The following is a 12,360-nucleotide window of genomic DNA, read 5'->3' on the forward strand; positions in this document are numbered from 1 at the left end:
CAGGTCATGATCCCAGGTCCTGGGTTTGAGCCCCACATCGGGCTTTCTGCTCAGCAGGGAGCCTGCTTCCTCCTCTCTCTCTGCCTGCCTCTCTGCTTACTTGTGATTTCTCTCTGTCAAATAAATAAATAAAATCTTTAAAAAAAAAAAAAACCACTAAATCAATACACAGCATCTTTACAATGATAACTCAATATGTACTACTTATGCTTTATTCTCTTAAATAAAAAAAGAAACTAAGTACTGAGCATTCATTTACCTTCACATGTGACTTGTATCAAGGTCCTACAATCAAAACCTCCATTAGAGGGGTGCTTGGGTGGGTCAGTCAGTTAAGCATCTGCCTTCAGCTCAGGTCATGATACCAGAGTCTGGGATTGAGCCCCTCATGGAGCTCCCTCCTCAGCGGGGAGCCTGCTTCTCCCTCTCCCTCTCCCACTCCTCCTGCTTGTGCCCTCTCTATGTCAAAATAAATAAAATCTTAAAGCAAACAAACAAACAAAAAACCTCCATTTGTGCAGCAGGGAGTACTACACATTCACAGATTATAAAGTTGTCATCATAACCATCTAAATGGGATATAAAGAGTTTAAGTGACTTCAGTCACTTACTTAAAATTATAGTGAGAGGTATTAATGATATCTAGGTTGTTTTAAGCATTCCTTGATCTCCCTGATCTTATCTCTAAGAAGCATATAATATTTACTCTAGCTTGAGAAATAAATTTTAATTATGTCAGGTAATCTCTGACTGGTCCAACATAACTATGAATGTTTGGAGCTTCCAAAGCAACTTTGCAAGTGGTGAAACATACAGTCTGCACAAGAAGAAGCATACAGGGTCAAATTATTTAATCATTAAACAAAATTAGCCTAACCTCTACAAGAACTGAAGAATGTCAGAATCTCAGGATTGAAAGGGAATTTACAAAGTATCTAGTTAGCCAGTAAGTAGTAGTATTAATAACAGGTTTTAACCATTTTCCCATATAATACACTCCAATCTATCCCTAAACTCTCCTATGAACAGTGAAAGAAAGCAGTGAAAGAAAATGTGTAAATTTAAAAGATTAAAAAATATATCACTCCCATCCCCAGGAATCTAATCTGCTATCTGGTTCAAATTCACTCACTAATTTTTTTTTTTAATATTTTATTTATTTGTCAGAGAGAGAGAGAGGGAGAGAGAGCGAGCAAAGGCAGACAGAATGGCAGGCAGAGGCAGAGGGAGAAGCAGGCTCCCTGATGAGCAAGGAGCCCGATGTGGGACTCGATCCCAGGACACTGGGATCATGACCTGAGCCGAAGGCAGCTGCTTAACCAACTGAGCCACCCAGGCGTCCCTCACTCACTAATTATTAATTGGGTTCAACCACCCGTATAATAGCAAGATCTCCTTTACAATGTCCTAGCCAAGTGCACTGACCAAGCCTCTGAGTGAACGCCTCCAAAACAGGAAGTTCAGTACTTAATGAGCTCTGTACTGAGCTAAAAATACAGCTGTTTAAGTTTAAAAGCCTGATACGATTTTAAACTATTTTTCTTCACTAACATCACTGTTCTAGAGTATCCACATCACTACATTATTCCACCTAATTTTAAACAACTTCAGTTGCTTAAAAAACATGGAACCAAAAATCTGTGTCCTTAAAATTTCCACCAACTGTTCCTGGTTGGGCCTTCTGAAACTAATCTGCCTTGCATTCGATAACTCATCAGGTATTTAAAGACCTCCAGGGGCGCCTGAGTGGCTCTGTTGGTTAAGCATCTACCTTCGGCTGGGGTCATGATCCCAGGATCCTGAGACTGAGTCCTGCATTGGTCTCCCCACTCAGCGGGGAGTGTCTGCTTCTCCCTCTCCCTCTGCCCCTTCCCTCCCACTCATGCTCTCTCTCTCAAGTGCGTCTCTCTCTCAAAGGAATGAATGAAATCTTTAAAAAAAAAAAAAAGGAAAAAAATAAAGACCTCCAATATCTTCCCCACTCCCGCTGCACCATCTCTTCTCCACATTAAATATTCTCAATTCCTTCAATTAGAAGACTGCCAAATGAGTGGAAATGAGGCCTCAATCAGGGTACAGATAAAGGGATAAGAAATGAGATATAAAAAATGAGATATAAACAGCAAGCTGAGATGGTAGAACTAACAACATCAATTCAGTATGACATAGTGATTTTGAGGTTTGTTTAACAAGTAAATATGGACAGGATCTTTTTCAAGTCCCATTCCATTAGTTACTTCTGCTACAAAAAGGTGCATCCATATTATTGAGACTAGGAATTATACTTCATTTAAACACAAAGCATCACATTTATTCATTCATCAAGTACTTGAGTGGCTACTTTTGTAAGGCACTATGGGAGATAAAATGAGCCATGAGACCCAGTTCCCGTCCCCATTAAATTTACATTCTAAAATGCAAGATGTTTATAATTAACCAGAACTTCAGTTGTAATATGGTTATGTCCCACAGTAGAAATATAAAATGTTAAAATTACTGGAAAATATTTTTCCCCTTTCCATTGAGAATATTCACACAAGAAAAATATCACACACAGTCACAACTGGGATTCTTCAAATACAAAGACCAAGGACACACAAACAATATAAATCTTACTATTCTGGGTGTAAATAAGGCTAACACTAGGCATATTTCTTAGGAAGGAGTTAAAGTACCCTCAACAATTATGTCTATTGTTAAAGATTAATGCTTGAATTGTATCACTGGTCAAAAGAGCATTGTTTAAAATGTTCACAAACACAATTGTTTTGGCTTACAAATGGAATTGTTTGATGTCATTTTCCCATTTCTAATTTTAAACAATAGTATATCAATTTGAAAATAAAGCTAAGGGTTTAAAGCTTTACAAAGATTTTAAAAATGCATATTTTCTACCTGATATAACTGTTATAGAGTTCCCTATAGCAATATACATATTATGATAAAGGTTTAAATTACTATGGGTACTTTAGTCATTTTACCGGATAACTTATTTTACAGAGTCTATTAAAATGTAGTTTAGTAGGAACTTTATATTTTAAGCTGATAACAAAATCACACAGAAAGTATAATATAAATAACTTTGAACACATAATTTGACTCTAGGTCTTTAGTGGGATATAGTCTAAGGACATAAAATGGCAAAGAAATCTTTAATTGGTAAATCTGTTGTTGGAGAGAGTACCAGAATAGTAATACCAAAACTATCTTAAGTGTTTTATAGGAGAGATTAGATGAGTAAATATACTGATATGATTTTGAATCAGAATTCCCTGTAGGAAAAGGGAGATAAAATATGAACTGCCAGAAGGTGAAGATGAATTCTGTGGTTCTGAGTATGAATTAAGGTATCTTAGAAGTATGTGTGTGTGTGCATGTGTGTATCCTAAAAGCAATGTACTCCAGTAGCAATGAGTTCAATGCCCAAATCTTGTTTCTGAGTACCATTTCCCACTAAACTGAACAAGGACTCCATGGTAAAAATGACTAATCCAGGTCTCAAGCAAGGAATTTACAAGGTGAGCCTGGAACTTCTTATTGTACAAAAAAAATAAGAATGTGCCCAGATACCAATGTGAACGCCAGTTCCTTTGGCAAAGGCCAAAGAAACTGGCTTGAACTTGACTAATCAAATTTAAGATATTTTAATCATCAAAAGAATAATGGTGAGGCGCCTGGGTGGCTCTGTGGGTTAAAGCATCTACCTTCGGCTCGGGTCATGTTCTCAGGGTCCTGGGATTGAGCCCCCATCAGGCTTTCTGCTCAGCCGGGAGCCTGCTTCCCTTCCTTTCTCTGCCTGCCTCTCTGCCTACTTGTGATCTCTGTCTGTCAAATAAATAAATAAATCTTTAAAAAAAAAAAAAGAAGAAGAAGAAGAATCGTGGGGCACCTGGCTGGCTCAGTCAGTGGAGCATGAAACTCTTGATCTCAGGGTCATGAGTTCAAGTCCCATACAGGGTGTGGAGCCTACTTCAAAAAAAAAAAAAAAAGAAGAAAAAGAAGGAGCGCCTGTGTGGCTCAGTTGGTTAAGCATCGGCTTTCAGCCTGGTCATGATCCCAGGGGATTGAGCCCTGCATCGGGTTCCTTGCTCCACAGGGAGCCTGCTTCTTCCTCTCCCTCTGCCTGCCACTCCCTCTACTTGTGCTTTCTCTGTGATAAATAAGTAAATAAATAAATCTTTTATAAAAAGAAGAATGGCAATAGATTTACAGCCGGTAATTTTTTTTTTTTTTAAAGAATCCTTGGGTACATAGTGACACTAAAATAAAATAAAAGAGGAGGAATAGCTCTTCTTCAGAGAAGATAGCCAGCAAACATGCAGGATTGAGAGAACTGGAAAATCACTATCTGGCAACCACCAGTGCAATGACTGATTGAGGTAAGGATGATCCATGGCTACTAAAACCAAGGATAGGGAAAAAAAAAAAAAACACTGTTGAAAGTATTACCCCCACAGATTAACTATTAAGTTCAAAAGGGAAAAGATAACATTAGGATGTAGAAATCTGGCTAACCTAAGTGACTGATCTTAACATTACCAATAATGGGACAAACTGCCATTATATTCTTCCCGAAGTGGTGAAATGGAAAGTTTACAATATCTCCTACTTAACAGTCATGGAAAAAAAAATATTTAACCTGAAATTATGGAGAAACAATCAGACAAATTCATTTTGTGAGGCACTCTACAAAACAAAATGGCCTGGACTCTTCAAAATTGTCAGTCTTGAAAGACCAAGAAAAACAAAAAAGGAAGGAGGAAAAAGAAAAGATGGGAATTGCTCTAGATGAACAAAAACAGACACAACTAAGAAAATTCATAATCTCTTATTGGAATTATTTTTTTTAAAGATTTATTTGAGAGAGAGTGCAAACAGGGGGTAGGAGGGAGCAGAAGGAGAGGGACAAGCAGACCCTACACTGAACACAGAGCCCAATGTGGGGCTCAATCCCAGGACCCTGAGATCATGACCTGAGCAGAAACCAAGAGTCAGATGCTTAACTGACTGAGACACCCAGGTGCCCAAATTATAAGTATTTTTAAAGTATTTTTTTAAAGCTATAAGGGACATTACTGATAAACATCTGAGCAAATTCATATTTTTTAATATGGCCTATACATCAGATAGTATTGTCAATCACTGTTAAATTACTTGGGTGTGCACATAGCATTATAGCCAAGTAGGTGAATGTCCTGGTTCTTAAGAGATATATGATGAAGAACTTAAGAGTGAAGTGTCAGGATGACTCCACCTTAGTTCCCAGTGGTTCAGCAAGAAAAAGAAAGCATGCCATGTGTGTGTATTTAGAGAGAGCAAAAGCAAGTGAGATATAATGTTAACAACTACTGAATCTAAGTAAAAGATATACAGGTATTTGTTATACTATTCCTTCAGTTTTTTAATAGGCTTGAAACTTTGTTTAAGATTTTTTTTTTTTTTTGAGAGAGAGAGAGAGAATGTGCACACAAGTTGGGGGGGAGGGACAGAGGGACAGAAGGAGACGCAGGCTCCCCGCTGAGCAGGGAGCCCAGGGCAGGACTCAATCCCAGGATACTGGGTTCATGACCTAAACTGAAGGTAGACGTTTAACTGACTGAGCCACCGAGGGGCCCTAGGTTTGAAACTTTCAAAAGAAAAAACTAGTGTGGAAATTAAATTGACTTTCAAGCAGCTGATCAGATATTATTAAGTCTAACTACTTTTTTATCCTATCCATAAGCACTAAAAGCAAGTGTGAAGTTCAGAAAAGGTTGGCTAAAAATAAAAGTAATAATACTAACAAATAATACGTAATTACAAACTAACCCACCATTAGTTTCCTATTACAGCTGTAGACTAAACACAATCTCTGATGAAAATGCTTAAAAGAGGACATGTGTTAACTCATGACAATTATGAATCAGCAAAACTATCTTACATAATATTTACTCCAAATTCAAATATGATTAACCAAGGAAATTTTTTCTCCACTTGAGATCTTTTAGTTTAGAAGGATTTCTATAATTAAAATGTCATCACAGACATACAGACAATTTCAGGCCACATATCTATAACAATAATAAACACAAACTCTCAGGGGCGCCTGGGTGGCTCAGTGGGTTAAGCCTCTGCCTTCAGCTCAGGTCATGATCCCGGGGTCCTGGGATCAAGCCCCGCATAGGGCTCTCTGCTCGGCAGGAAACCTGCTTCCTCCTCTCTCTGCCTGCCTCTCTGCCTACTGTGATCTCTCTCTGTCAAATAAATAAATAAAATCTTTAAAAAAAAAAAAAACACAAACTTTGTACCAGGAATTTTGTTAACCTAGGCCCATGTATCATCTCATTTAATCCTTACACCAACTCTATAATGTAGATACTATTATTACCTTCATTTTATAGATTAAAGGGGAAAAAAGGCTTGGAAAGACTAAATAACTTCTACAAGGTCATACTGCTAATAAATAGCAAAACACACCTTGAATCTAGGCAGTCTGACTCCAGAGGCCATGCTCTCTGCTCTACACATTCTTCTGCTTTACTATGAAACATAAAATTTAGAAAATAAACTGATTGCATTAATTCAATATCTATCAAAATTTACACAAAGGAGACATTTCAAGGAAAAATCAAGAGCATTTCTTTCTTCCCTAATACACATTTAAATTTACATAAACACTAATTGAAAGAAGTTAGAATTTAACCAGATGCCCAATTTTTTTTTTTTAAGATTTTATTTATTTATTTGACAGAGAGAGGTCACAAGTAGACAGAGAGGCAGGCAGAGAAAGAGAGAGAGAGAGAGAGAGAGGGAAGCAGGCTCCCTGCCGAGCAGAGAGCCCGATGCAGGACTCGATCCCAGGACCCTGAGATTGTGACCTGAGCCGAAGGCAGCGGCTTAACCCACTGAGCCTCCCAGGCGCCCCACCAGATGCCCAATTTATTGCCCATAATCGCATGTGAAAATAAAGATCATATACCTATTCATATGTATGACTGAATATGTTACATATAAATTCAAAACAAATACCAACATATTTCCAAATGCTTTCATCTAGAACATTATCCCTGCTCACTCAAGGAAAAAAAAGGCAGGGGAGGGAGCCTGGGTGGCTCAGATGATTGAGCGTTTGCCTTTGGCTCAGGTCATGATCTCTAGATCCTAGGATGGAGCCCCTGTCACGTTCCCAGCTCAGCAGGGAATCTGCTTCTTCCCCTCCCTCTGCCTCTCTGTGCTCTCTCTCTCTCTCTCAAATGAATATAAATAAAATCTTAAAAAAGAAAAAACCTGAAAAAAATGTATTTCAGGTACAACATTCCTCAAGTATACTTAATTCAAACAATGACATAAAAGAAAAAAAATAAGAAATCAACCTTGAAAATTGATGCCACCATAAAAAAAAATTAACAAACAAACCATGTTCCCCAAACCTGGTCATCTTACAGTGTTCTCTCAGTGCACTGTAATACTATCCATCCAGTTACATAAGCCAAAAAGCTAGCAGTGGCACCACCTTCCTCTCCCTCATTCCTCACATCCGGTCTATCACCCACTTCCACCTCCTAAATATCTCTAATCCACCCACTTTATCTTCATCACCATCTTGCCCAAGATATCATCTTTCATCTGACCTCTCCCTATCTACCCTGCTATCCCTCTTATAAATAGTTTTTCCTCTGTAGAACATCAAGTCCTTTCTTATAGCACTTAAAATAACCAAAACTTTAAATTTCTTTGAACATTTGATTTATGTCTGCCTCTCCAGTTATACAGTATGTTCTATGAGGGTAGAAACTGTATTTACTCACCATTTCATCATTGTGACCTAGGAGAGTGCCCAGTTAATAAGTAAATGCTAAATGATTGAATTGATGTCAAAGACTGCAAGTTTATTTATAAAGAGAAAAAAAAAATTGGTTATAAGGTCCACCAACCATAAGGAGTACTTTATTTTTTTTTAAGATTTTATTTATTTATTTGACAGAGAGAGATCACAACTAGATGGAGAGGCAGGCAGAGAGAGAGAGAGAGAGGGAAGCAGGCTCCCTGCCGAGCAGAGAGCCGGACGCGGGACTCGATCCCAGGACCCTGAGATCACGACCTGAGCCGAAGGCAGCGGCTTAACCCACTGAGCCACCCAGGCGCCCCATGGAGTACTTTATTTCATCATTTCTAGATCATACATTTACATTTTAACTCTGAAAATAAATACATCTTATAGTTGATGATCTTTGTTAAATTGGCAATATTTTTTTCTTCCATAGTGGTTCACAAAACAAAGATGCATCTTGGAATGTTTTTTTTAAATCTCATTATTTGATTAAATAAGTAAATCAACAACACACCTGGTCCACTCAGTTCAAACCTGGTAATCTAGCCTCCCTTTCTCCTTTGGCCACCGTTCTACTCCCAACATTCAATAATTAACAGAACCTAGTGGTTCTTTCACCAACAGCTATCAAATCCATTCCTTTCTCCCAGTCCCACTATAATACTAGATCTATCTAATTCCTCATTACTTCATATCTGAACTCCTGTCATAGCTTCATTCATTTAAATATTTGTTTCAAATTCAACCAACACTGAGCACTTGTGTGTACAAGGAACTGAAGATACAAGCAGTCCAGTTACCTGTCCCTCCCTTTCTTTTCTTGCCCCCAAAATTCAGAATTTTCTTCTTTTTATGCCTCAAGCTAGAATCACTTTCCTCCCATTTCCACCTACCAAACCTAGTCACTACTTTAGTTCTAGATTAAATCTCATCTTCTTCATTAAATCTTTCCTAGTTAATTTCTCTTTTCAACTTTAACATTCTAAAACACATAAAATCTAATACAGCATATTGGTTGTACTTGCTGCTTCTTGAAGGCAAGGTTTACATCCCATACATTCTGCTATACTGTAAGCTTCCCAAGAGCAGGGACTTTTGTCTCTTTTGTTCACTGTTATATCTCCAGCAACAGATAACCTATATCATGTACCAAATAACAGCTACTTCAAAAAATACTTATTGAGTTAATGTTCTCTATAGATTCCAGGGTAGAGAACACATCTTTGCAGCTGTGGTATAGTGGGAAGAGTCAAAATGAACTGGATGACTTAAACTGTTTGATCTTCAGTTTCTTGATCTGCTAAATGTAAATAATGCTCACCATCTCACTGAGTTGTTATACTGAATAAACGCAATAATGCTTTCACAGCATCTAGTACAGAGCTGAGGACAAGAGGATGCTCTCAATAAATATTCTGATGATTTTTCTTAAAATAGTTAAGTAGCAAGACATACTCAATAAATGCTTACAAAATGAATAAAATCTCAGGAAAAATATAAAAAGTTTGTGTAATATCTAGCCTCTTATCATCTATCCTGTCAAGAATTCTATGAGTGGGGATGCCTGGGTGGCTCAGTTGGTTGGACGACTGCCTTCAGCTCAGGTCATGATCCCGGAGTCCCGGGATCGAGTCCCACATTGGGCTCCCAGCTCCATGGGGAGTCTGCTTCTCCCTCTGACCTTCTCCTCGCTCATGCTCTCTCTCACTGTCTCTCTCTCAAATAAATAAATAAAATCTTTAAAAAAAAAAAAAAGAATTCTATGAGTGAATTAAATCTGAAATATATATTTAGCTCCAAATCATAAGCATGACTGAAACCATTTCTGACTAATTAGGAATAAGTCCAATTTGACAGGGTACAGGTATTAATATTTATATTTTACTGGGGCACCTGGGTGGCTCAGTGGGTTAACCCCCCTGCCTTCGACTCAGGTCATGGTCTCAGGGTCCTAGGATTGAGCCCCTCATCAGGCTCCCTGCTCGGTGGAAAGCCTGCTTCCCTCTCTCTCTCTGCCTGCCTCTCTGCCTACTTGTGATCTCTCTCTCTGTCAAAAAATGAATAAAATCTTTTAAAAAAATTTACATTTTATTGACATGTATAGATTATATTTGATGCTTACGGAAGAATGAAGTTTTACTATTAGGATTTCCATAGAGCAATAATCAGAATAAAAGAAAAGCTGCAAACTTATTTGAGTCACACAGTCCCCAAAAAGCCAGCAAGTGGGGCGCCTGGGTGGCTCAGTGGGTTAAGCCACTGCTTTCGGCTCGGGTCATGATCCCAGGTCCTGGGTTCGAGCCCCACATCGGGCTTTCTGCTCAGCAGGGAGCCTGCTTCCTCCTCTCTCTCTGCCTGCCTCTCTGCTTACTTGTGATTTCTCTCTGTCAAATAAATAAATAAAATCTTTAAAAAAAAAAAAAAAAGCCAGCAAGTAAAAAAATTTCTGTCTACAAAATACTAGTGAATAGTATGCAATGTAGTTTTACCAGATTTATCAAAATATATAACAATACACCATAGGGGCGCCTGGGTGGCTCAGTCAGTTAAGGGTCTCCCTTAGGCTCAGGTCGTGACCCAGTTGGTCCTGGGATCTATCACAATGCCTGCCTTTCCCTTCTCCCCTCTGCTTGTGCTCTCTCTTGCTATCTCTCTCTTTCTCTCCCTCTCAAATAAATAAATAAAATTTTTTAAAAAATACACAATTACAACAAATAAAATTTTCAACATATTTGCATTCCATTTTACAGAAAAAGAGCATTAGTTAAATGGTTTTAAAACTTTTTTTTTAACTACATTATATAATTCCTTATATTGGCTACTTTTTAACTTTAAATCGTCCCCAAAATTTTACAGAGAATGAACTGATAAATCAATATAGCATGAGATTATTGTACCAATTAGAAACTCTTCCTTGTTCAGGAAAGAAGCTTTATTAATTTGTAAATTGGAACATACATAGACTTTCCTTTCAAAGCTTTTCCAATCCCTCTGGGTACTTTCAATGACTCATAATCTAATTACAAATCACAAGCAAGCAATAAGGAAAGAGCATTCCCTTGTGTCTATCTGCTCTTAACCGACACAAAATCATTGCAAATTCCACAGGGGACACATGTTCCGACTACGAATAGAGTGGGGAATATCCCACCTAAGTAACTCAGATACAAAGAACCGTAGGACAAGGTATTCTCCTCTAACTATAAGCTAGCAGCCAACCCCTTGTGGGAAAATAATCAACACAAAACAAAAATGCAAGCCAAAGAAATCTTAAGAAATATAAACTCTCTAAGCAGAAGCATGCCGAGTTGACCATTGTCGTCTCTCAGATTCACCAGTCATCCTAAGAATGTATTCGAACTTCAACCTATGAAGCCCTTAGATGTGGATGGAGGTGGAAGCGTTGAGGATGAGTGAGAACCCAGTAAAGTGAGTGAACGTTAGTGTATGGACGGAAAGATATTAAGATACTCAGGCGACTGTGTTAAGGTCCGCAGCAGTAACAAAGGCCAAAAAGGAGGAAATGTTTTAGGAATGAGAAGATTGACATCTTGAGAATCTAGTTTTTTGTTTTGATTTTCTTTTCTTTTCTTCTTCTTCTTCTTCTTCTTCTTTTTTTTTTTTTTTTTTTTTAATGGGAAAAAGTTAAACAGCTGCGAAAGCTTAGGGGACAAGAGGTCGTATCTCGAACCACCAAGAAAAGCCACAAGGAGAGGGAAACAGCTGCCCACAGGAAGGCTTACGGTTAGCCTTTGGAGCCCAGGAAGAACGGGGGATCAGAAGACAAATTACCCTAGAAGGTAGATGAGGGAGGTGCCAAAATTCTCAAGAGAGAGCCTAAACGGTTAGCCACAGGATCTTCAGAGAGGGCAGGGTCCCCCCAAAATCCGGTCATTTGGGGAACAGAAACACTAAGTCCCAACCTTCTCCTGACTCCGCCAGGCTCAAAGCGCCCCTCACCGAAACAGAACTGGAAAAGTGTAAAAAATGTGCAGGAGCCACCAACCCGGGAAATGTTCCAGCTCTAGCAGAAGCCGCCCCAAAAGCAGCCAGTACACACGCAAACGCTCCGACCTCAGCGCCGCTGCCACAGGGACCCGAGCTCCCCCGGCCACCGTAGTTAAGAGGAAAGGCCTCCCCTTCGAACCGAGTAGGTCAGCCACTTCCGGGGCACGAAAGCCTTTTGATTTGTTGTAGCAATATCTGCAGCCCACAGACCCGTGCGCCACCTCATTCTTTTTCCCCACTCTTCGCCACCCCAGCCCTTAGGTCACCAATACGGCAAGCGCAGAGCCAAGGGAAAGCATCAATCTGTATCTGGTGTCTCTGACGGACAATTCACATTATGCCTTCTTTGAGCTCCCACTGGACAAGTGGACTTCAACTCCCAGAGTGCTACGCAACACTATGCCCTCTCCTTTGCGCCGGAACTACAAGACCCAGTATGCACTGCGCCCCCTTCTTCTCGCTCCTCTGCAGAGAGGTGCTTTCAGAGGAGTCACTAAATTCCTTGGGCTAATGTAGACCCACTTTGATAAAAATGCCGCTAT

At 39.1% G+C, this 12,360-nt stretch overlaps 1 protein-coding gene across 5 annotated transcripts in view; it reads right to left on the reverse strand.

The window, feature by feature from the left end:
• The window catches only part of ATG4C (autophagy related 4C cysteine peptidase), an 83,722-nt gene extending 71,625 nt beyond the window's left edge, over window positions 1–12,097 (reverse strand). The window contains exons 1-2 of one of the 5 annotated variants that reach the window (XM_047723762.1): window positions 11,817–12,097; window positions 6,457–6,519 (exon numbers count right to left, since the gene is read on the reverse strand). The gene's annotated coding sequence lies outside the window, so the exon portion shown is untranslated. The other 4 variants (XM_047723764.1, XM_047723760.1, XM_047723761.1 and 1 more) reach the window with 4 other exon arrangements.
• Between the last annotated feature and the right edge of the window lie 263 nt (window positions 12,098–12,360).

This window comes from Lutra lutra, chromosome 4, assembly GCF_902655055.1.
Source record: "Lutra lutra chromosome 4, mLutLut1.2, whole genome shotgun sequence".
Classification (NCBI taxonomy): domain Eukaryota; kingdom Metazoa; phylum Chordata; class Mammalia; order Carnivora; family Mustelidae; genus Lutra; species Lutra lutra.